This window comes from Watersipora subatra, chromosome 9 (assembly GCF_963576615.1).
Source record: "Watersipora subatra chromosome 9, tzWatSuba1.1, whole genome shotgun sequence".
In the NCBI taxonomy this organism is placed as follows: domain Eukaryota; kingdom Metazoa; phylum Bryozoa; class Gymnolaemata; order Cheilostomatida; family Watersiporidae; genus Watersipora; species Watersipora subatra.
Genome location: NC_088716.1, coordinates 2,195,335 through 2,215,560, shown reverse-complemented (window position 1 = coordinate 2,215,560; position 20,226 = coordinate 2,195,335). Strand labels below are relative to the sequence as shown.

At 34.1% G+C, this 20,226-nt stretch overlaps 1 protein-coding gene and 1 long non-coding RNA gene across 2 annotated transcripts in view; both read right to left on the bottom strand.

The window, feature by feature from the left end:
* LOC137403553 (uncharacterized) overlaps positions 1-20,226 on the bottom strand; it is a 411,606-nt gene that overhangs the window by 27,245 nt on the left and 364,135 nt on the right. The gene's annotated exons all lie outside the window — the stretch shown is intronic.
* Positions 1,053-18,291, bottom strand: LOC137404696 (uncharacterized). The gene is made up of 6 exons (XR_010979736.1): positions 18,153-18,291; positions 15,344-15,399; positions 13,547-13,602; positions 11,377-11,509; positions 6,671-6,784; positions 1,053-1,150 (listed from the first exon to the last, which is right to left on the bottom strand). It is a non-coding gene; the product is annotated as an uncharacterized lncRNA (long non-coding RNA).

Genomic DNA, 20,226 nt, shown 5'->3' with positions numbered 1-20,226 from the left:
TTCGTAACTCGAATGTTCGTAAGTAGGAGTCTGTCTGTATTAACACTCCAAAGCTTTCACTGATAGATCCCCTTCAAATATTTCTGATTTCTTGCGAGGCGAATCATTTTACATATTTTTGACAAAAATGACAATCTCTAATGACAAACTAGTTTAACAATGTATTGGTATCTATAATAGCGAACCCTATGCATCTTATCATTGCTCAAGTTTGGCAAGAATGTAAGCGATATTTTTAAGGACAACTATGAAAAGTTTGTTAATAAATTTTGGAATTTTCACCAACTTGACACTTTACCCTATATGGCATTACTTATGTTGGTCAAACAAAAGCTTTACATAAATTCTTTACATTGAGAGGAATTTGCGTTATAATAGGTATACATGTACATTATAGCAAAATTTGCTGTACAGCTATTCCAACCAGATAAAAATCTGACCTATGCCCATAGTACAAAAAATTCATAATTTGAGTTAAAATACTTGGATTTAAGTTAGAACATGACCTAAAAGTCAATGAAAGGAACATTAATTTACTTTTCACATAGGAAACAAATACATTATGCTAATGAAACAATGCAAGTGTTTTGGCCTTAAAGTTTGGCTCATTTATGTATATACTTAAAAACATTACTTTTTATTTTGTGGGTTTTCACTGTCCACAAAAGACCCTGGTCCCCGTTAATCCCGAAAATTGAATGATGACTTCAGAGAACAGCTATGACAGGCCGAACTGGATTTGGAACAAAAGGTACATTTCTCACAAACAGAGATTGTAAATGGTACAAAAATGCAAGTTAAGCAATACGAGTGTCATTCAGAGTTAAAAGAAAAAGCTATAGCTTGTTGCAGATTATTAGATACATCGTCCAAATACATATTATTGAAATTTTCGGACTAGCACAAAATTTTTCATCTCAATATTTGTAAAATACATCTAAAAAAATATTGTTTTTCACCAAGGTTCATTCTATGTCACTCAATATTTTGGTGTTTTGACACCATAATTTACCTTCACTAAGTTCCTTTGTCCGCTTTTCTCTGACCAGAAACCTCCCCAAATATGTAAGCTTTTGTAACCTTGAATCGCCAATTCTTTAGATAACTTGTCTAGCACCAGAGTGGGTGCGGAACATGTTATAGCAACACCCTGCAATTAGTAATAACAAAATAGAAATATCACATTTTTTGAATAGATGATTTTCCGATTTAAATTAAACTCTGTTCATAGCTAATCAATTGCAAGCTCATTGATTGCTGCAAAAAAAGGAAAAAACTGAGCAAGCAGAAGTGCATCTGATATTTTAGCTTATGACTCTCAATCCCAGCTCTGATATTTGTCACCATTGTGATTTGTAGGCAGTAGAAGAACGCGAGTTAAGCAATGTAAAAACTTATTCATATCCTATTAAAAAAATGGACTTCAAATGTTGAAGTGGTATTTCAAAAGCAATTACTCATTCGTAAAATTGATAGTCAGTAGTCTGACCCTGATCTGGACTTGGCTTTTAGATATTATTGCAAGGTAAAGTTTAGAGCTGGTCACCATAGGTTTTAACTGTGAGTTTCAGTTCCTATCCCAGACACTATGCTTACATATAGTCTGTACAAGTGCTATCGTCAATGGTCAGGCAACCAGAATGCAAGAACATGACAAATATAAACATGCAAGGGTGAATAGGAGCTGTATACACAATTAAAATAAAGCAGTTATTTCACAGGGCACAGTCCAATTTGTAAAACGGAATAACTAGTAAATGACATTCAACTAAATTGTTGTTGATGACAGCCCTGCACAAGCTTCAGCTAAACATTCACAGATAAAAATTACATAAAGAAATACACAAACTAAAAAGCAATAATACTTAGTCAATACTAAGAATGATTATGAAGTTTAAGAATATTAATCAAAATTACGTACAGTGGCACTCGCATACCGTTGTTGCTTGAAAGGTATGTTTCCAAAAGAAAGTCTTGTCATTTTTCGAAAAGATCACTAATGCTCAAAGGTTGACTTGCAACAAAATTCACACTACAGTTATTTGGTATCAAAAGATTCACTATGTCTTACTCTGTTGTGTTGCATGTGCAATATATGTAGAAATGTGATAACATGCTCTTAAAAGCTGAAAAGCGAACAGTTAATCGCCGCCATCACAAAATTGCCGAAGATTACAATCCCGTTCCAAAAATGGGTCAAATGGAACGTAGCTCAACAAGATGGCTTCTGTTTACACTTTCATGCAACCTCATTCATTTAAATTATTTCACAAATACACTTCACGCATTCAATAAAACGATGTCTATTGTCCTCAAGCATCTGTTTCCTCATCACTGTATTGATGTCACTTTGAGCACTGATATCTCAAAACCTACCGTAAAAATTTGTTTAATTTTTAACCTTAGCTCGAAGGAATGCATATCATCATCTGATAAGCATGAAAAGCCTGTTGGTCACCTGTGATAGTCAAAAAATGCTGCGGAAATTATGCTCGCTGTTTGGCAAGAAGCATGGGTCACATGATCAGATTGCGACTAGACGATTAGATCAACCCAAAACAAAGTTGTAAACTAGCGAGCATCTATATTTGGTAAGAGCTCTTTGACGAAACCCAAAGTTTATGTCATAAACTAGTGCTACAAGAAGTTTTATATTGAGCCTTTTACGGAACTTACAATTCATGTGAGAAGATCACGTGTCAAAACAATAACCAAATCATTTTACTATGTCAGAGAAATAAAATGATTCCAATCTACGGCGGTTTCGGGATCGCGGAGATTAACTGTTTTTTTTTAGCTTTTAAGAGCTTGTAATCACAGTTCTCTATATTTTGCACCTACAACACAGCAGAATAAGCCATGGTGAATCTTTTGATACCAAATAACCGTAATGAAATTTTGTTGCAAGTCAACCTTCAACAAACAAAATGATAACAAGCTCCAGTACCATGCATTGACAACTTGGGCAGCTAAGTCGTACATGCAAATCAGATGAGTATTTTACGGTATTTTGGAAAAGCCAATAATTAACCAATATTTGAGTTTTCATCAAATTAAAGTAAATTTAATGGGCCATTTTAGCAGCGCAAAGAAAGCACATTTCTGATGACCATTTGCACCACTTTAGGGCAGGTAGTAGGAGTGAAACAAATTGGTTCGACTTATTTTAGTCAAAAATGGATACAAGTATTAGCCAAATGAAAGTTTGTTACGGAAAGTTTTATCATAATAACATAATTTGAAATAAATTATATGATAAACCTCTTGCAGTTGCTTCATTTTGTCCTGCAAACACATTAAAATCTGTAATAGAAAACAAGACACCTATACAAAATCAAAACTGGTAGTTAATTTCTGTTAGTGATGACATATTTTTTATTGTAGTTCTACAATAGCACTATAAGTTCCAAACAGTGCATTAACTATTAATATGTGTCATGATCACAGAATTCATGGTAAGTCGGGATTACAAGATTTAGCAAACAAAATTTTGATTCTAGCCAAATTACAGCAGATTTTATGGTCAAAAAACTGAAGCACGTTTACCATTAGTGCTAAAACATAGTTCCAAGAAAACTGGTGTTAAAGTTTGAGAAACGAAAACAAATGTACAGTTTTGTTTACATTTCAAAACGACATAGCAACCAATATCAAGATATTGTGATATTTATCTAGATTTTTGCACTTGGATCCAAAACATTATGCTGAATTTAAAAATCTAAACAGATTTTAGCTGGTTTTCAAAGAAATAGCTGTATATTTATAAGAAAGTGTATTTATTATTTTTGCAGATATTAAAAACAGCTTGAAAGTATCGCGATATTGGGCACACCCAAATCATCAACCAAATCTTTATAAAATTAACAACAGTAACATATTGCACACCATCGGTCACTATATACTTCGACCTTGCAAACTCAAATAATTATTCTCCTAACTAAATCTGATTATAATTTCATAAAAATTGAATAATTATTCTCATTATTAAATATTGTAGTAATCTGGTAAGAATCGTTAGGAAAATATCACCGCAACTCCCTTTACTTTCACTGCTTTTGACATCAGTTAGAATTCCAAAGTACTTATTACAAGTGTCCAAAATGTCAAAGTTACCTTTAAAATTGGCAAAAAAGAAACAATTATTTTAATCGGACACCATTTTTCAGTACTTCTTGTTTAGCATAGCAACGGTTTTAAGTTTTTTTTCGAGGGTAAAATACTTTTATTGGCTAAACTGACTTCAGATTCAGAAAGATCACTCTTTGATTGGTCCAGAACTACAGGTTACAAAATTTGTTACCAATATTATAAGTTCAGTTGGTGCAACATCAAAGTCGAATAACTCAACTTCGAGATTTGCGACTTAACCATGGTTTCTGTGACCGCGACCCATATGATCTACCTGCTTATAACTTCAACTCCTTTACTACCAAATGGATCTCTCTACCGCGACATAAGTGTTTCGTGAAACCTAATTTCTAAAAAGAGTGTATAAATGGTTATAACTTTACACCCCAATTGTTTATTAACAATATTTTTATAGCAAGTTTGTCAGCATAAGTTTTTATGTTAGTTCATGCCCCAAAAAATATTACAAATGAGTTGCCGAGTGAGAGGGACCACTTTTCGTCCATTTTGAAATTACTGTGAGATAAGCACAAAACTCTAGTCGGATGATTTATGAATATTATTAGTTTACATGTTAATTAATCTGATGAACATAATTACTCTCATTAGTACTATTGCTCAATAAAGTTACTCAGTCTATAGATCTGAAGTTAGTAACCATTTATGGCTGTATTGCTTCTGAAATTACTGGTCATCAGTAAGAAGATTTCATAAAACAAGTTTTTGCAAAGCAATACTATGCTCAGGTTGTAAACGCATTCTTATTTGCTCAAAATATGCAAATAATAGCTTTTTTTAATCAGGTATAGATGTAATAAGGTAATTTACTAATTACTCAGTAATCGGAAACAATTTGTACAAAAGCTTGCTAAAGCCGCATCATGCAGCACTTGGCCATACAGAAACACATTGCCAAACGAGCTGTACTATTGGTAGTTTAAGAGTTCACACTGAAACAGCTTCAAAATAAAATTAAGACATAAGAAATCAGTGCAATAACTGCTTCGTATTACATTTACTTCATACCTTGTTGTAATTGAGCATCATACTGCGTGCACAATTGGGAAAAAATGGCTGCAAGATCAAAATTTACCAAGTATTTAATTTCTTAATGAAGCCGTGATAAAAAACAATTTAGACAATTTATGCAGAATTTAAATGCAACTGCATTTCATCAGCATTTTTATAAGCAGGCTTAGTGTAAAAAACAGAGTAAGAGCCATACCACAAGTTCATGAAGTTTTGAATAAATTGTTACTTTACCCTTCAATATGTTATAAAATGCTAAGACAAGGTTAAACAATTATTGACGCTGTTGGAAGAAAGAACGTTTCAAATGCCTCTAGATTTCATAAAAAAAACAGCTAAAAAATTATGGCCAGGGTTCTTGAGGACACTTTTATTTGTTTGAAAGATTGGTAGATAGAACATTATTACACAAACAGACAACTCCAGAATTAAAGCGCAAACATTGTGGCTATAAAGGGTAAATAAAAATTGGTTCAAAGTAAAAGCTAAAAGGCTATTGTGCCTGGTAGTGGTAGCATCATTACCATATCATTTTTCTATTGAATAACGTAATACACTTTTTATTAGAAGAGAACAGACTTTGGTACATTAATTTGTCCTACATGTGATGGCTATTATTAAAGACCTAATTTTCACCAATGAAGTGTGCCCTCAGATTAAGATGACCCTATTTATGAACCACACCGCCTATCAGAGTTTTTTAACATACACATTAATCAGCAGAATGTTTTACGCCTAATGTTACTGACAAAAAATCTAAAAAGTGTGTTGCAGTATGAGCTTGGTCAGGTTCTCATTCTCTTTTGCTGATACAATAGGTAGCAATCAGTAGTCTATTTTCCAAAGGTTTATTTATTGCCCATTTCTAAAACCTTGGTAGCTGTAAAGGTCTAACACAGCTGTTTATTGCAATAATAAACTGTAAAAACAAAAATAATGATTCTCAAAAACTTTGGTCCCTGTTGGCTGTTAACATGTTTTCTATTAGTTAGATGCAGGATGGCGATTGGTTTTTTTCTATTAGGTACACATATGACCGGCTAACTAATTGCCTACTCACTAATAAGAAATGTTTTGTACAAAGATTTTTTTAGCGCATTGCTCTTGGTTATAAGCATACATTGTGCTGAGCTGCACTGCGCAGCCTGTTGTACGCACTCAGTTAATGGACTAGACCAAAATCTGATTGTGTTTTAGACTTTTTCCATTTGGAAAACCCAGGCTACACTCATTAAGAAATACATTCAATCTTTAAAAAATGGTTAATATTTTAATACTTTGATATTGTATTTGTACAATTTAAATATCAATTGTACATGCCACTCCATACATGGTTATTTTGCTTCATAATTATTGTTTTACTATTTTTGCGGATTGTCAGTGCTATAGTATTTTAGTGTAGCCAACTACCCAATGTAATGACTGCAGTCTCCAGAGCTCACTTTAGTCATCAAAGCCCAATTTAATTATCAGAAGATTAGGACTACAAAAAGTAGAGGACTCATCAACTTACCCTTCAGTTTTTCAAAAAACTTGTAGGCCAATATGATTAGTTCTGTGAGAATATGATTAAAGAACAATAGTTCTGCTTGGTGAGCTCATCTTCGTTCTCCAGATTAAACAACTTCTACAAAAGCACAAAGTTTTTAACATTGTATAAAAAAATAAGTTGATGAGGACTTTATGCACAGAGTCTCTGACCACCTTCAATTTGGTATTGGAAGAAATGTTAAAAGTGAGCTTCTGTTAAACCTATATTTGAATGCACCTTGATTTGATTGGCACCGCTATTTGGGACCACATCAGGAGAGTGCTTTGAAAATCGAGCGCCATCTTTTTAATGAACACCACCTCTATTTGAGGAGGTAAGTTACCTTCTCAGTATAGATATAGGTTTAGGTATATTCACTTTTTTTTTAAAATATAGCAAGGAGCTTTTAAGGTCCAAACAGGGCGATTTTATTGCAAGCGTCATGAGGAGGGCGAAGATATCGCTGGTGCGTGCATAAACACACTTGAGCGATTTACTAGTAAATGATATAATGGGCACGCTCACAAACTGCCAATAAAAATCCGTATCATCAGTTTTTTCGGAGTTGTTAATAAATTTAGGCCAGTCAATATGTCGTCGTCTAGGCTACAACATGAACAACCTCCACATTTGTTATTAAACCTATCTTCCTTTCAAAGAGTGTACACTGCCTACACTATAAGAAGACAAAAGAAAAACGATTCTTGTATTTTTAACTGTAATGTTTTTACAAATTTTTTATACATATTATATTTTGTAATGGTTTGTCATATTTAATATATTAAATATTTACCCTTCTCAAGATGGTCAACCGGCACAACGATTGACTCCAGATGTTGGTTTTCAACTCAGATTTTTTTTTTAATTTTGTTTTTTATGATGGACAGAACTGGGAGTGCTATTATTAAATTCATGAACAATTGAGTGTTCGTTCTGAAGATGTTTCAATCGTAACAAAATAGAAAATTGGCGCTGATGTACGTTGTTGAACATCGATAAGAAATAATTACCCGCCGTAAAATTACATTCTGGTAAAAACTAACCAATCGAAATGCATCTCGTTAGCAATAAAGTTGTGTAGAGAAATTCTAGCTTTATCGCTCTGCATGAACAGGCTGAGTGAATTCTAACGCAGATTAGCGCCACACAGCGCATTATCGCAATATCGCTCTAATTATCGCCTAATTTGTTTTCACCTTAAGATAATGCTTCAGCGATAACACTTGTTCTATTGAGTCAAATATGCTACAAAGCAAAAAATTCCTCTGCATTTATTGTTGGGGTTTTATAAAAAACACCATTATCAGCTTTTCAAATGTCTTAACCGCCAGTACATCAGCAGTCATAATTAAACATTGTCCCAAAAACAAGCTGCCTCAAACTGCCTAAAATATCGTACTAATCAAAAATTCCACGTTGAGTGGAAAGAAAATGGGATAAACTACAGCATTGAAATTAAAGCACTCTCACACTCATTTCATGAACAGTTCTGTCAAAATCTTAACTGATAACTCAGCTTGCACTTTTATCCCATAAGTGCCAGAGTCACAGCTAGGAGCAATAGGTCGGCTTTGCGCTAGAGGACAAGCAAGGCTAAAAGTGATAAAAAATAGATAATACACAATAAACTTTATTTGTCTACAAAAAAATATAGCATAAATGCTGAGACATTGTGACAAAACGTGGTAACCTGACCAAAATTTGGAACAGAGTTCAATTGGTGATGAGGGAGCAAAATTATCCTACATGGGAGCTATTGCACACTTTAAACATGATATTTGTACCTCACAAACTCACATGGTCTTTTAGAGTAAATTAGATGCTCCTATAGCATGTACCTCCTATAGCATAAATTCTAGAAAAAGTCAGGCAATTTTGTAAAGTTTTTGCTTCGTACCGCGTAAAAAACGCCATATAACTTAAAGTGTATCATCGGGCGAGTTCTAAAGTTCGATTTGAGTGTTAGTCTGTCTTGCCACACCTGCGAGAAAAGAAAGCGACATACAGTGGTGTCAGAAAGTCTTTGTCCACCTCAAACCTCACTGCCCATTTTAGGTAAATTTGTTGTTGTAGTCATGTAGAGGGATTGAACCCTGACAAACCATGCTTCATTTAAAATTAAGTTAACATTAGATCTTGTTGACACCATCAGTAATAAAATTAGGGTTAATCAGGCATCAATAATCAATTTTAGGCCAATCAATGTGAATCAGTGCTTATTAACTCATTTTCAAACTCAATATGACATTATTAATTTTCAAGTGGAATATTATCACAACAATACGGGTCCTTTTGGACAGCATGTGCAGCAAAGGTTTACAGTTTTGCTTGTTAAAAAAGGAACAGCTAGAGATCCCAGAATTCATACCAGCGTCAACATCAACCATGGATAAGAAATGTGTCAACGGCCTCATCATTCACCTGCATACGATGGCCAATCTGAGCAGTAGAAAAATAGCGAAGAAGCTTAGAGTATTTCAATCTAAAGAAAATTAAGTGGTAAAGAAATGAACGCAGCATCAAACCACCAAAGATCTACCACGATCAAGGCGTTTGAAAAAAACCAGCTGTCCAACATGATTGCTGGTTTCAGATTATAAACACTCAAGCGCTCGTGAGGCTTGTTCACAGCATGCCTAAGGCTGCAGAATGGTTATAGTCTGCAAAGGCTACCAGATAAAATATTAAAATGCAAAACAACCCCAATGGCTTTTTTCTGGGCCCATAACAGTACAAGACTGTTATTTTCAATTTAGAAAATAATTAAAGAAGAGATAATAACAAAATTTGCGATGACATATTTTCTGGTATGTAGTGTGAATGAGTAGGCAGCGGTTGATACAATAGAAGATATTTGGCAATTTTAAAATCTAGTTATTTCTATTCTTCAGCTCATTAGGATTGTTTTGATACAGGGTTTTATGTATTCGGTGCAAAATATTTCCAAGTTATGATAAATTTATTGCAGTGCTACACTTACTTAAACAGGCAGACAAAGATTTTTTCCCAACACTGTACATAAAGCATTATACATATAATACATACAATTTCCATGACATTCTGACTCTTGTGATAATTTGTCTGAAGTGACGACGGAACAGAGATTAGGTACATATATCAGTGCAATTGTTGATAAATACTTTTAAGGCTATTGGTCAGTGCATCTGAATGTCACGAGTTGGAGTTGCAATCTTGAGCTCTTACGGACGAATAGATGACGAAAAGGTACTACCGCTTTTTTATAGTGAAACTATTTTTTTTTAGTCAATTGTTGTAAGTCGCTGTCGCGTCAAAACTATGCGCTCTTCATTAAATTATTGTCAAATTACCACAATCATGGTCTATTAAACCAATGAGGTTGATCATGAAAAGTTGTCGATGAAAACCAATAATAATGCAGTTAAGGCACCGCCAAGACATTCAAAAGAATTTAAGTCAGATTCTCACATGAGCGAGTTTGGAAAGGTCCTGAAATGGTTTAGATAATTTACATGTACAAATGTATGTTAACATTCTTATAATGAAAAATCCTTATCATGTAAACGTTCCTGGAACCGATCATCCCCTTTTAGGAGCGCCTACTGTACAGTCATGTCTGATATGAGAGCAAAATGCATTCTTGGACAAAAGCTCGCAAGTTAATTTTCTTAAAGTCCTATCTCAAAAAATGTTTTTTATATAAATTAACTAAAGATAAATTATTGTGTTGCCATCCTCTAAAAAACTACCAATAAGAGATATAACAATGAAAAAATACATGATTTTATCTATTCATGCTCTATACCCATGCCTCCAAGGTTACAAATACCTATGTAAAGGTTATGGTCTGCATTAAAATGTAGCAGTATTATGTATAACATAATTTTGAGTAGTGGCAGTATGCAGCAGTCCATACAGTAGCATACCGTATGAATTTCTGACCTTTCTGAGAGTCATAGCACTAATGACGGTGTGAGAGAGACTTGATGCAACACGCTTGGTACTCTACACTTTTGTGAAATCGCATAAACAAACTTAAAGTATAAATTTAATATAACTGAATTTAGCTTAATAAAACATACTTGAAAAAAACGCTCTGATCTTATATTAGAGCTAATTCTATTTTTTCTTCATTTTCATTTTTAAATCATCTCTTCTTGGATTCAAACTTTTCGATTTGCTTATACTCTCATTTTCAGCCAACCTTTTTAAAACAAAATTAAAGCAGACCTGACGGGAAAACCAAGTGATGTAGTTTCCGTAACTGGCCTCTCGCATCCTTGGGCATTTAGTGATACATCAAAAACCACCTTGCAAACTCGCATCTCTAATTTTCTAGAATTTCAAGGCGAAAGTGGGTAGCGAGATAGTGAATGGTACAGAATTTGTGTAAAAATAAATTGCTTGAATTCTTAAATCTATTCATTGGCTTTTGTTATATATATATATATATATATATATATCAATATATTTATTTTGAAGGTTTGGGGTAGACTGACACAATCTTCTGAAGAATCAATTGATTTCCTATAGCCGGTTTGTGTATTGACTCCGGTTTGTGTATTGACTCGTGTTCGCTTCAAATTCTGCATCATTTACTATTTTGCTACCCATGAAAGTTTATTATAAGTTATGACTAATGTGTTGAACGTATATGGGAGGTCATTAGGTACAAAGCCCATCAAGTCAAGTAGTCAATGATGACTTACCAGCTGTTTAAAATTAGGTTGGGTGCGTGTCTAATGACAGGGAAGAAGCGTTCAACTGACATTTATGATCTACTCATCGCCAAAATCTTCCGGAAGACAATGCAAGGAAGAGGACCTTGATGACCGCCCAGGCCTATATAGATGAAGGAACCGTGAGTCACCACCGGTTTATATGTCAATGAATTTGATATAGAAATACATAAAGTGCTGGTCAAATGAAAATCAATACACGAGATATGGATGAATAGCTATGCAAATGGCTTTGTACTAACCCTTGGTATGAAATATTACCCAAGCCTGTGTCATTAGGCAGCAACCACATTTGCTAGTTAAAGCTCTATAATTTTCAAATAAAATAGACAATGCTATGTAAATACATGTAAGATAATATCATAGTTGGTAAATATAAATACAAACTTGTAAAAATCCATGATACAAAACCGAGTTTTAACCCGTTGATCCTTGCTCGATCTAATCAATGCGTGTCAGTAAACCTAGACAATATGTCCAGCAATCCGAAGTTATTAATTTTTTACCAAATATATCTAAACGTGCTAACAATGCAATCATATTTGGTGAAACAGCAGTACAAAAAGTCGGACAACCTACAGCAGATGTCATCAAACAGAAAAAAACAGTATGTCACCATTATTCGGGCTAAAACTATAAAAGTTCGCACGATTTTAAACACTGATTAAACATTTACAGATAATATTCATCCATAGCACACTCATCATCCTTTCATGACTCAAAATATACTGGAAATTTATATTTATTATCATAAAATTCTACATTTGTATCACAGTCATTTATGACCTACTAACGAATGAGTCGTATTGATTGTTTCGCGATATCATTCTAATAAAATGTGTTATTATAATGAAGGAAGTAGATAAAGAGAAGTGAAAAATGTTACAAATGGAAGTGAAATTTAGAATCTAACATCCTGCGAAAGAATTAATTTTATTAGTTTTTGCTGTTGCTTAAAAACATATTTTGTAAACAGAACCATGTGGAAGCCTGTATTCCGCCGTTAAGGTTTCTGCCACAGCCTACGCGATTCCGTAATACCAGCTGTGAGGGTTCAGAGGGCTAACATTGATGAGATACTGCATTATTTACTCTTTTGGTTAGTATTGTTCCTTATACCTAAATTGTAAAAACAAATGAAAAATATTTTCTTTTGTTTTGCAGGTACAACTACAAAAACATTGACAACAAGCGTGATAATCTCAAATCAGAAGATTGGAGACTAAAATTATAAAAAACACTGCACCATTCTATGTCATTTTAATTGAACAAGTTAAACAGACTGAAACATGCTACATTTCCGGTGTTTTTTTTTCGTAAAACCTAACTTAATACATGACACCAGCATAGTCAGCGTGATATTTAAGTGCAACTATAATTATTTCCCGAGTTGCATTAGTCCATAGCAAGCATAGTTGCTGAATATTGCACATCTTTCAAGTGGAGTAAACCCAGCACTTATACATTCTGCTCAAGGAGTTCTTGTGCCAAATCTCAAACTCAGCAGTCAAAATTCTAGCCAACAAGATAAAAATACTCAAACTTTTAAATATCAAGATTTGAGAGAAGATAATTCTCGAATTTCCAGTGAGTATAATACTACTTTGTACTAACAAAAGTCAACCACAATACCATGAGAACAGTACTACACAGTGTGGGTTAGGTTAGTCAGCTAGGCTATTGAAAACTAGATGAAATCATAATTGTTATATACAGGGTTTAGCTTTATAAGAGGGTCAGTATGGTGTAATCTCAAGAGTTCAAAACTTTCAAGTTAGAAACAAGTTGGAAAACATTGAAATCAATGTTCACAGGCTAAGCATGACACTAAACCACAAAAATGTTAATTTTAATGTCATGACCAGAGCTTAATCAATTGCTAATTATGATCTTTGTTATGTGGGCCTACAGAGAAAGGCTATTTTAAATAGTATTCCATAGGCTCTTATTATAATTATTTAAAACAACATGATTTTTAAATTTCTTGTTGGCATGAATAACAGTAAAAAAATAACAAGAAAAAAAGGCGTTCAGCTAATGACTAAGTCGCAGTTGTTTTCAAAATTATAGACCATATAATTGAACCCTGAAAAACAAAATTAAAAAAAGAGGCAGATTGTTTTATCTTGTCAGTACATACCTGCAACAAAAGCAAGTCGGGCATCATAGCACCATTACGAAACACAATTGCAGAATCTACAGGAAAAAAAGACAATTGATGATTAGCATGCATTCTTGTTGACCAAGGCAAGTTCGACAGTAAATCACAAGTTAGACAAATACGTATGAGTAACGCATGTAACAAGTGCCAGCGAGGTGTTGACAGTGGCTGATGGGATTAGCCATTTCTCTGAACCAAACAATCACCAGCCACGCTATTACATAATGCCATACACTCAGCTATACACAAATGGATGTTTAAATAATGCTAACTACTAGATTATGACCTTCAGTTCTTGAACTGGGTAATGTTTGGCTCTGAAAGCTAAAGCTCGCAAGATACAAAAGGTGTCCCACAGCACATTGGAGAACTATCAAGCAAATTTAGTCATTGATTTTGCTAATGCTACACACAAATTTGGTGCTAACTAGCATATTAATGTGTATACAGAGAGCTTAATTATTTTGCATGTATCTGTATCATGGTTCAAAAGGTAAGCTTGCTGAAAAATTATTTAGTAATTCATATCTACCAAAGCATTATGAATTATAGCAACTCTCGACTACTGCTAATCGCTTGACATTTCTACAGTTTCTTCGACTTTTATGACTACAGAGGTTTTCTTGGTTTGCGATTAGGTTATCCGGAGTGTTCTTGTCCCTGCATACACGTATCTTTTTTGATCACTCAAACCTTATCTCTATCTATTCTTCGAGTATATAGAACAAGTTAAGTAATATTCAATATATATATACTTAAATTGTAATTTTACAGGTAAAAATAACTTTTTATCATTTCGCAGGTAGAACTACAAAAACATTGGCGACAAGCGTCAGAATCTCAAATCAGAAGAATGGAGACTAAAATTATAAAAACACTACTTTGCTCCATGTCATATTTAATTGAACTAGTAGAACTGACTGAAACATGTTATATCTATGGTGTTTTATGTGTACAACCTAATTTATTACAAGACACCAGCTTAGTCATCATGATATTGAAATGCAATTATAATTATTTCCATAGTTGCTGTAGTTCATAGCAAGCCTGGTTGTTGAATATCACACATCTTTCAGTCCCAGTAAACCCAGCATTAATCCATTCTGTTCAAATAATTCATGCGCCAAATCTCACACGCATCAGTCTAAATTCTAGCCAACAAGATAAAAATACTCAAACTTTTAAATATCAAGATTTGAGAGAAGATAATTCTCGAATTTCCAGTGAGTATAATACTACTTTGTACTAACAAAAGTCAACCACAATACCATGAGAACAGTACTACACAGTGTGGGTAAGGTTAGTCGGCTAGGCTATTGAAAACTAGATGAAATCATAATTGTTATATACAGGGTTTAGCTTTATAAGAGGGTCAGTATGGTGTAATCTCAAGAGTTCAAAACTTTCAAGTTAGAAACAAGTTGGAAAACATTGAAATCAATGTTCACAGGCTAAGCATGACACTAAACCACAAAAATGTTAATTTTAATGTCATGACCAGAGCTTAATCAATTGCTAATTATGATCTTTGTTATGTGGGCCTACAGAGAAAGGCTATTTTAAATAGTATTCCATAGGCTCTTATTATAATTATTTAAAACAACATGATTTTTAAATTTCTTGTTGGCATGAATAACAGTAAAAAAATAACAAGAAAAAAAGGCGTTCAGCTAATGACTAAGTCGCAGTTGTTGTCAAAATTATAGACTATATAATTGAACCCTGAAAAACAAAATTAAAAAAAGAGGCAGATTGTTTTATCTTGTCAGTACATACCTGCAACAAAAGCAAGTCGGGCATCATAGCACCATTACGAAACACAATTGCAGAATCTACAGGAAAAAAAGACAATTGATGATTAGCATGCATTCTTGTTGACCAAGGCAAGTTCGACAGTAAATCACAAGTTAGACAAATACGTATGAGTAACGCATGTAACAAGTGCCAGCGAGGTGTTGACAGTGGCTGATGGGATTAGCCATTTCTCTGAACCAAACAATCACCAGCCACGCTATTACATAATGCCATACACTCAGCTATACACAAATGGATGTTTAAATAATGCTAACTACTAGATTATGACCTTCAGTTCTTGAACTGGGTAATGTTTGGCTCTGAAAGCTAAAGCTCGCAAGATACAAAAGGTGTCCCACAGCACATTGGAGAACTATCAAGCAAATTTAGTCATTGATTTTGCTAATGCTACACACAAATTTGTTGCTAACTAGCATATTAATGTGTATACAGAGAGCTTAATTATTTTGCATGTATCTGTATCTGTATCATGTATCATGTATCTTCTGACCTTCACCCGACCACGCAAAGACGAGTACACATAAAAATCAACGCGCTTGATGTGGAAAATTATATACTAGTACTACACTATTACTACTGCTCCTACTACTACCGCTAGAAGCAACTACTGATTGCCGGATGGAATCTTCCGATGACGATTAGATTTTGTTGATGGCAGGATCGGCTGCGGGAGCTCTGACAGTCTGTATTATATGTAATTATATGTTTGTATATATTTTAAGTCTATAAATATTTTATTATATGTGTCTTCCTTTTTATTATAGCCTTGTTACTTGTTAGGCTATCAATTGTCGTCGTTTATGTTGCCATATCAGCGCACTAGCAGGCCTAATTATTGGCCATTTAAACATTGTTACCTGGTGTTCCTACTCAGTCCCGTTAGCCGTAACGGGCAATTTTATTGTATATAGGGGAGCAACGCACACTTAGTAGACAGAGCAAATGGCCGTACGCTCCTCGGCTAGTAAATTTCCTTCGCTAATAAAACATTGAATAAAATCACACTCAATTTATTTCTGTATGAAATAATTTAGATCGTGCCAAGTAAGGGCCGGCAAATTCCTTTAAAGTAGTACATGTAGTAGAACTAGTAGTAGTACTAGTAGTAGTCATACAACTGGCTATTCACTTTTAATTACTTTAAATAAAAGCTCACTATCAGAAAAAGCACTAGGGAAAGTTTAATAACAGTGTCCTAGCCTCTCATTAAACCTAGCCCTTTCGTTTCATAAACTTAGAACTGTCATTAAAGCTTAGGCTCATTTAATCAGAGGCTCTTAGCTTCTGATTGGTTGATGAGCTGCTGGGATTCACCGACACTGACTTTCAAATCAGTACCAACACCGATCTCTTTGCTCACACCGACCGATGCCGACACCGACTCATCAAATTGGTCTGTGCTCGACAAAATGGGTGACAAAATCGGCCAGTGTAAACGCACCAATAGACAAAGACGCACGAGTAATGCATGTAACAAGTGCCAGCGAGGTGTTGACAGTGGCCGATGGGATTAGCCTGAACTAAACAACCACCAGCTATGCTATTACATAATGCCATACCCTCAGCTATATACAAATGGATGTTTAAATAATGCTAGCTACTAGATTATGACCTTCAGTTCGTGAACTGGGTAATGTCTGGCTCTGAAAGCTAAAGCTCACAAGAGACAAAAAGTGTCCTGCAGCACACTGGAAAACTATAAAGCAAATTTTAGCCATTGATTTTGCTAATGCTACACACAAATTTGTTGCTAACTAGTATATTAATGTGTATACAAAGAGCTTAATTATTTTGCATGTATCTGTATCATGGTTGATTAGCCAATCAAAAAAATATTCAAAAGCTAAGCTAATGGCAAAATAGTCATTTTCCCTAAAGTAATATCTGTGACTGGGAATATTAATAATATCATTTGATAGTTTAAACATCCATGGTAAAAGATTTTTCTCATGTCATGCGTATCTAATATCCTTCACGAAGCCTTGCTAGCAAAGCTGATGCTACATGTAGTTCTAGCATTATACAATGTTGTTCATTTTACATCCATTCTTCGTCCTATATTTCTATACTGAAAAATGAACTACTGCTAACTTTTGCCTTGCAATGGAAGCTTTGATAAGCATATGGTACGGAAATAATTTTTGTATGAATATTACAATATAAATTATATACCATTTCACTATTCAATTCTTAAATATCCTTCTGTAAACCATATTATTGAAACAGTTGCTGTACATTTTTGAATCCCTTGACATCTTTAAAAAGTTGAAAAACTTATCATGCGCGACCTTGAAGCTTTAATGTAAAGCATGCATCTAGCAACCAGTTAGCAAGACAACATTTTTCTGTAATCCATATCTACGGAAACATTACCAAGGATAGCGACTCTCAATTCCTGCAAATCACTTGACATTTCTACAGTTATCTGCAGCTTTTAAAACTACATATGTTGTCTTGGCCTGCGCGGTCAGGTGGGTTTTGTACCTGCATATTTTTTGCTCCCTATAACTTTATATCTAAGCATTCATAACAGCCTTTATCTTCTTTGATTTTCTGCTTTTCAGTTGTTATACGACTAACACATATATAAAGTCAGAGTGACTGCGTTAAAAACATGAATATAAAATAAATGCTAGGCTACAATCATTCAGGCTTCTAATTAAAGTCCTAATTTTTTGTTACTTTGGATGAGTGACAACCATAAATTCTTTAGTTCAATGTAGTCTCCAAAGTACATGGTAAGCCAGAGCTAAAGCATAAGCACACATACCTGCTACCTTCACTATCTGTCCTATTTCTTAAATAGAGTTTTAGCCTATCCTTGTTCGTCTAAATCAGAAACTAAAAGCTAAAAGCCTGACTGAAACGAGATGGAATGAGTTAGATTTACAGCCTTACTTAGGCCTGGTTCGAACCAATATGGCATCTAAGACACGTGAGACAGAGTACCTGTTATGCAAGCGATCGCTCATGGACTACAAGCTCAGAGTGCGCGACTATTATGTCCTACAGAAAGAAATGTCGTCATTTGCGCAATTAAATTAATTTGATGCCCATACGCACCTACACAATTTGTTTGCTTTCCAGCTGTTGGATACATAATGAGTCGAGATTACGCAGCTGTCCCCAGGTCTGAACCCGGCCTCACCTTAGCATGCGCAGACAAAGGAGTGCCACACTTTGATAATTTCAAGATAAGATAAACTTCACTACAGGATTTGTAAATTTTTGATGGTTTTAATTTATACGCTACCACATGCACCATAATATATATATATATATATATATATATATATATATATATATATATATATATACAATATATCATTATATTTTTAATACGATAACTGCAAGAGACTTGCCAAATCATTAGTTCAAAAGGCAATGATGAAAGCGGGGATGAATTTGAGCACAAATTTAAAAAACAATATTTGCATAGTGCATAAAATGCTTTAGAAAAAAATATATTTGAAGCATATAGGTGCCTTTTAATGCTTTTTAAATGCTTTCTGGAAGGCTCACCTATCTGGTATGTCTATGAAATTTATTTTAAGACTGCAGGGCTTTCTGCAATGCTTTAAAACAGTATACAGTTCACAAGCTATCGGCATGCTTAATCCATCATGGCTAACTGATTGTCAATGACAGTAGTTTAAAAACACTGCTACATTAAGCGGCAGTAAAAACTTTTGTTAAATCTTTTTTTTGCAGTTTAATATATATGATATCTGAGTAAATACAACATCTTTAAAATTTATTGAAAGCCTTTTACTGAAAGCATTGGAGTAAGTAAAAACGTCAAAGTTCAGGGTGACAGTGAAATGGCATTGCCTTAATTAGTGTGTCTCTATCAAAGCCGGGCACTGCTACACTTTTGCTGTGTCATTTGCTGTTAATTTCTCTCATCCTTTGTCGAGCTGGAGACACTCCATAGGTATTATGTAATTACTTTAGCACTGAGGGTCTGCTGCGCCAAATTGGACATTCACTGATCCCCATAGCTCGTTGCTCTGGCAGTGATTATTTCTAATCACAATCATTCTAAACATAGATGTCTGGATTCATCAAATTGAAAAACATTTAAAATCCCTAATTGGAAATTATGCAACTCCTAATAAAACATACATGATAATAATTGAAAACTATTGTATGATGGAACAATCTTCTGCCAACACAATCTGTTTGAACTATTATAGCAATAACAAGTAACAGTTATTAGCGGAGAACATTGGCTAAGAGAACATTTCAGGGGTTGATGTAGATCTGGCCATCCATAGGAGCCTATTTGAGAATTGAACAATGAACCACAGTTTGAATGCCAGGAGTTCTAATTGAACAGGCAACGGCTGTCTAAAAAGATAATGAAACTTATGAAAGGGTGGGAAGTTAAAAAGGAGCCTAGCTTAATCATTCTCCAAGTTTGTGATGACAGCTCACACCTAAAAAACAGAAGAACATTGTTTGGTTTAATCCAAACTTGTAAATACTAATGATTGGATCCGATAAGCGCCCCTAGCCCATATAGGTTGCTGTGTTTTTAGGTTTGGCTAACAGCTGAAGCCAAATAAGTAACTAATGTATTATTATTGTACCAGAAAATTTGGCCAATATATTATTATTGGGTTATATAACATCTATAATAGATGTTATATAACTCAATTATAAGATATTGGCTAAATTTTATGGCAACAATTTCATTAAGAATTGAAAAACATGTTTTCTTGAATTGTTTGTGATAGATAGCCAAGCTACTTAATTGCAACGCAAATAAATGGCATTTTGTGCATTTCAAAAGCATAGTAGCAAGAGCTAATGCTTTTATTTCTACATATACAGTTAGGTAG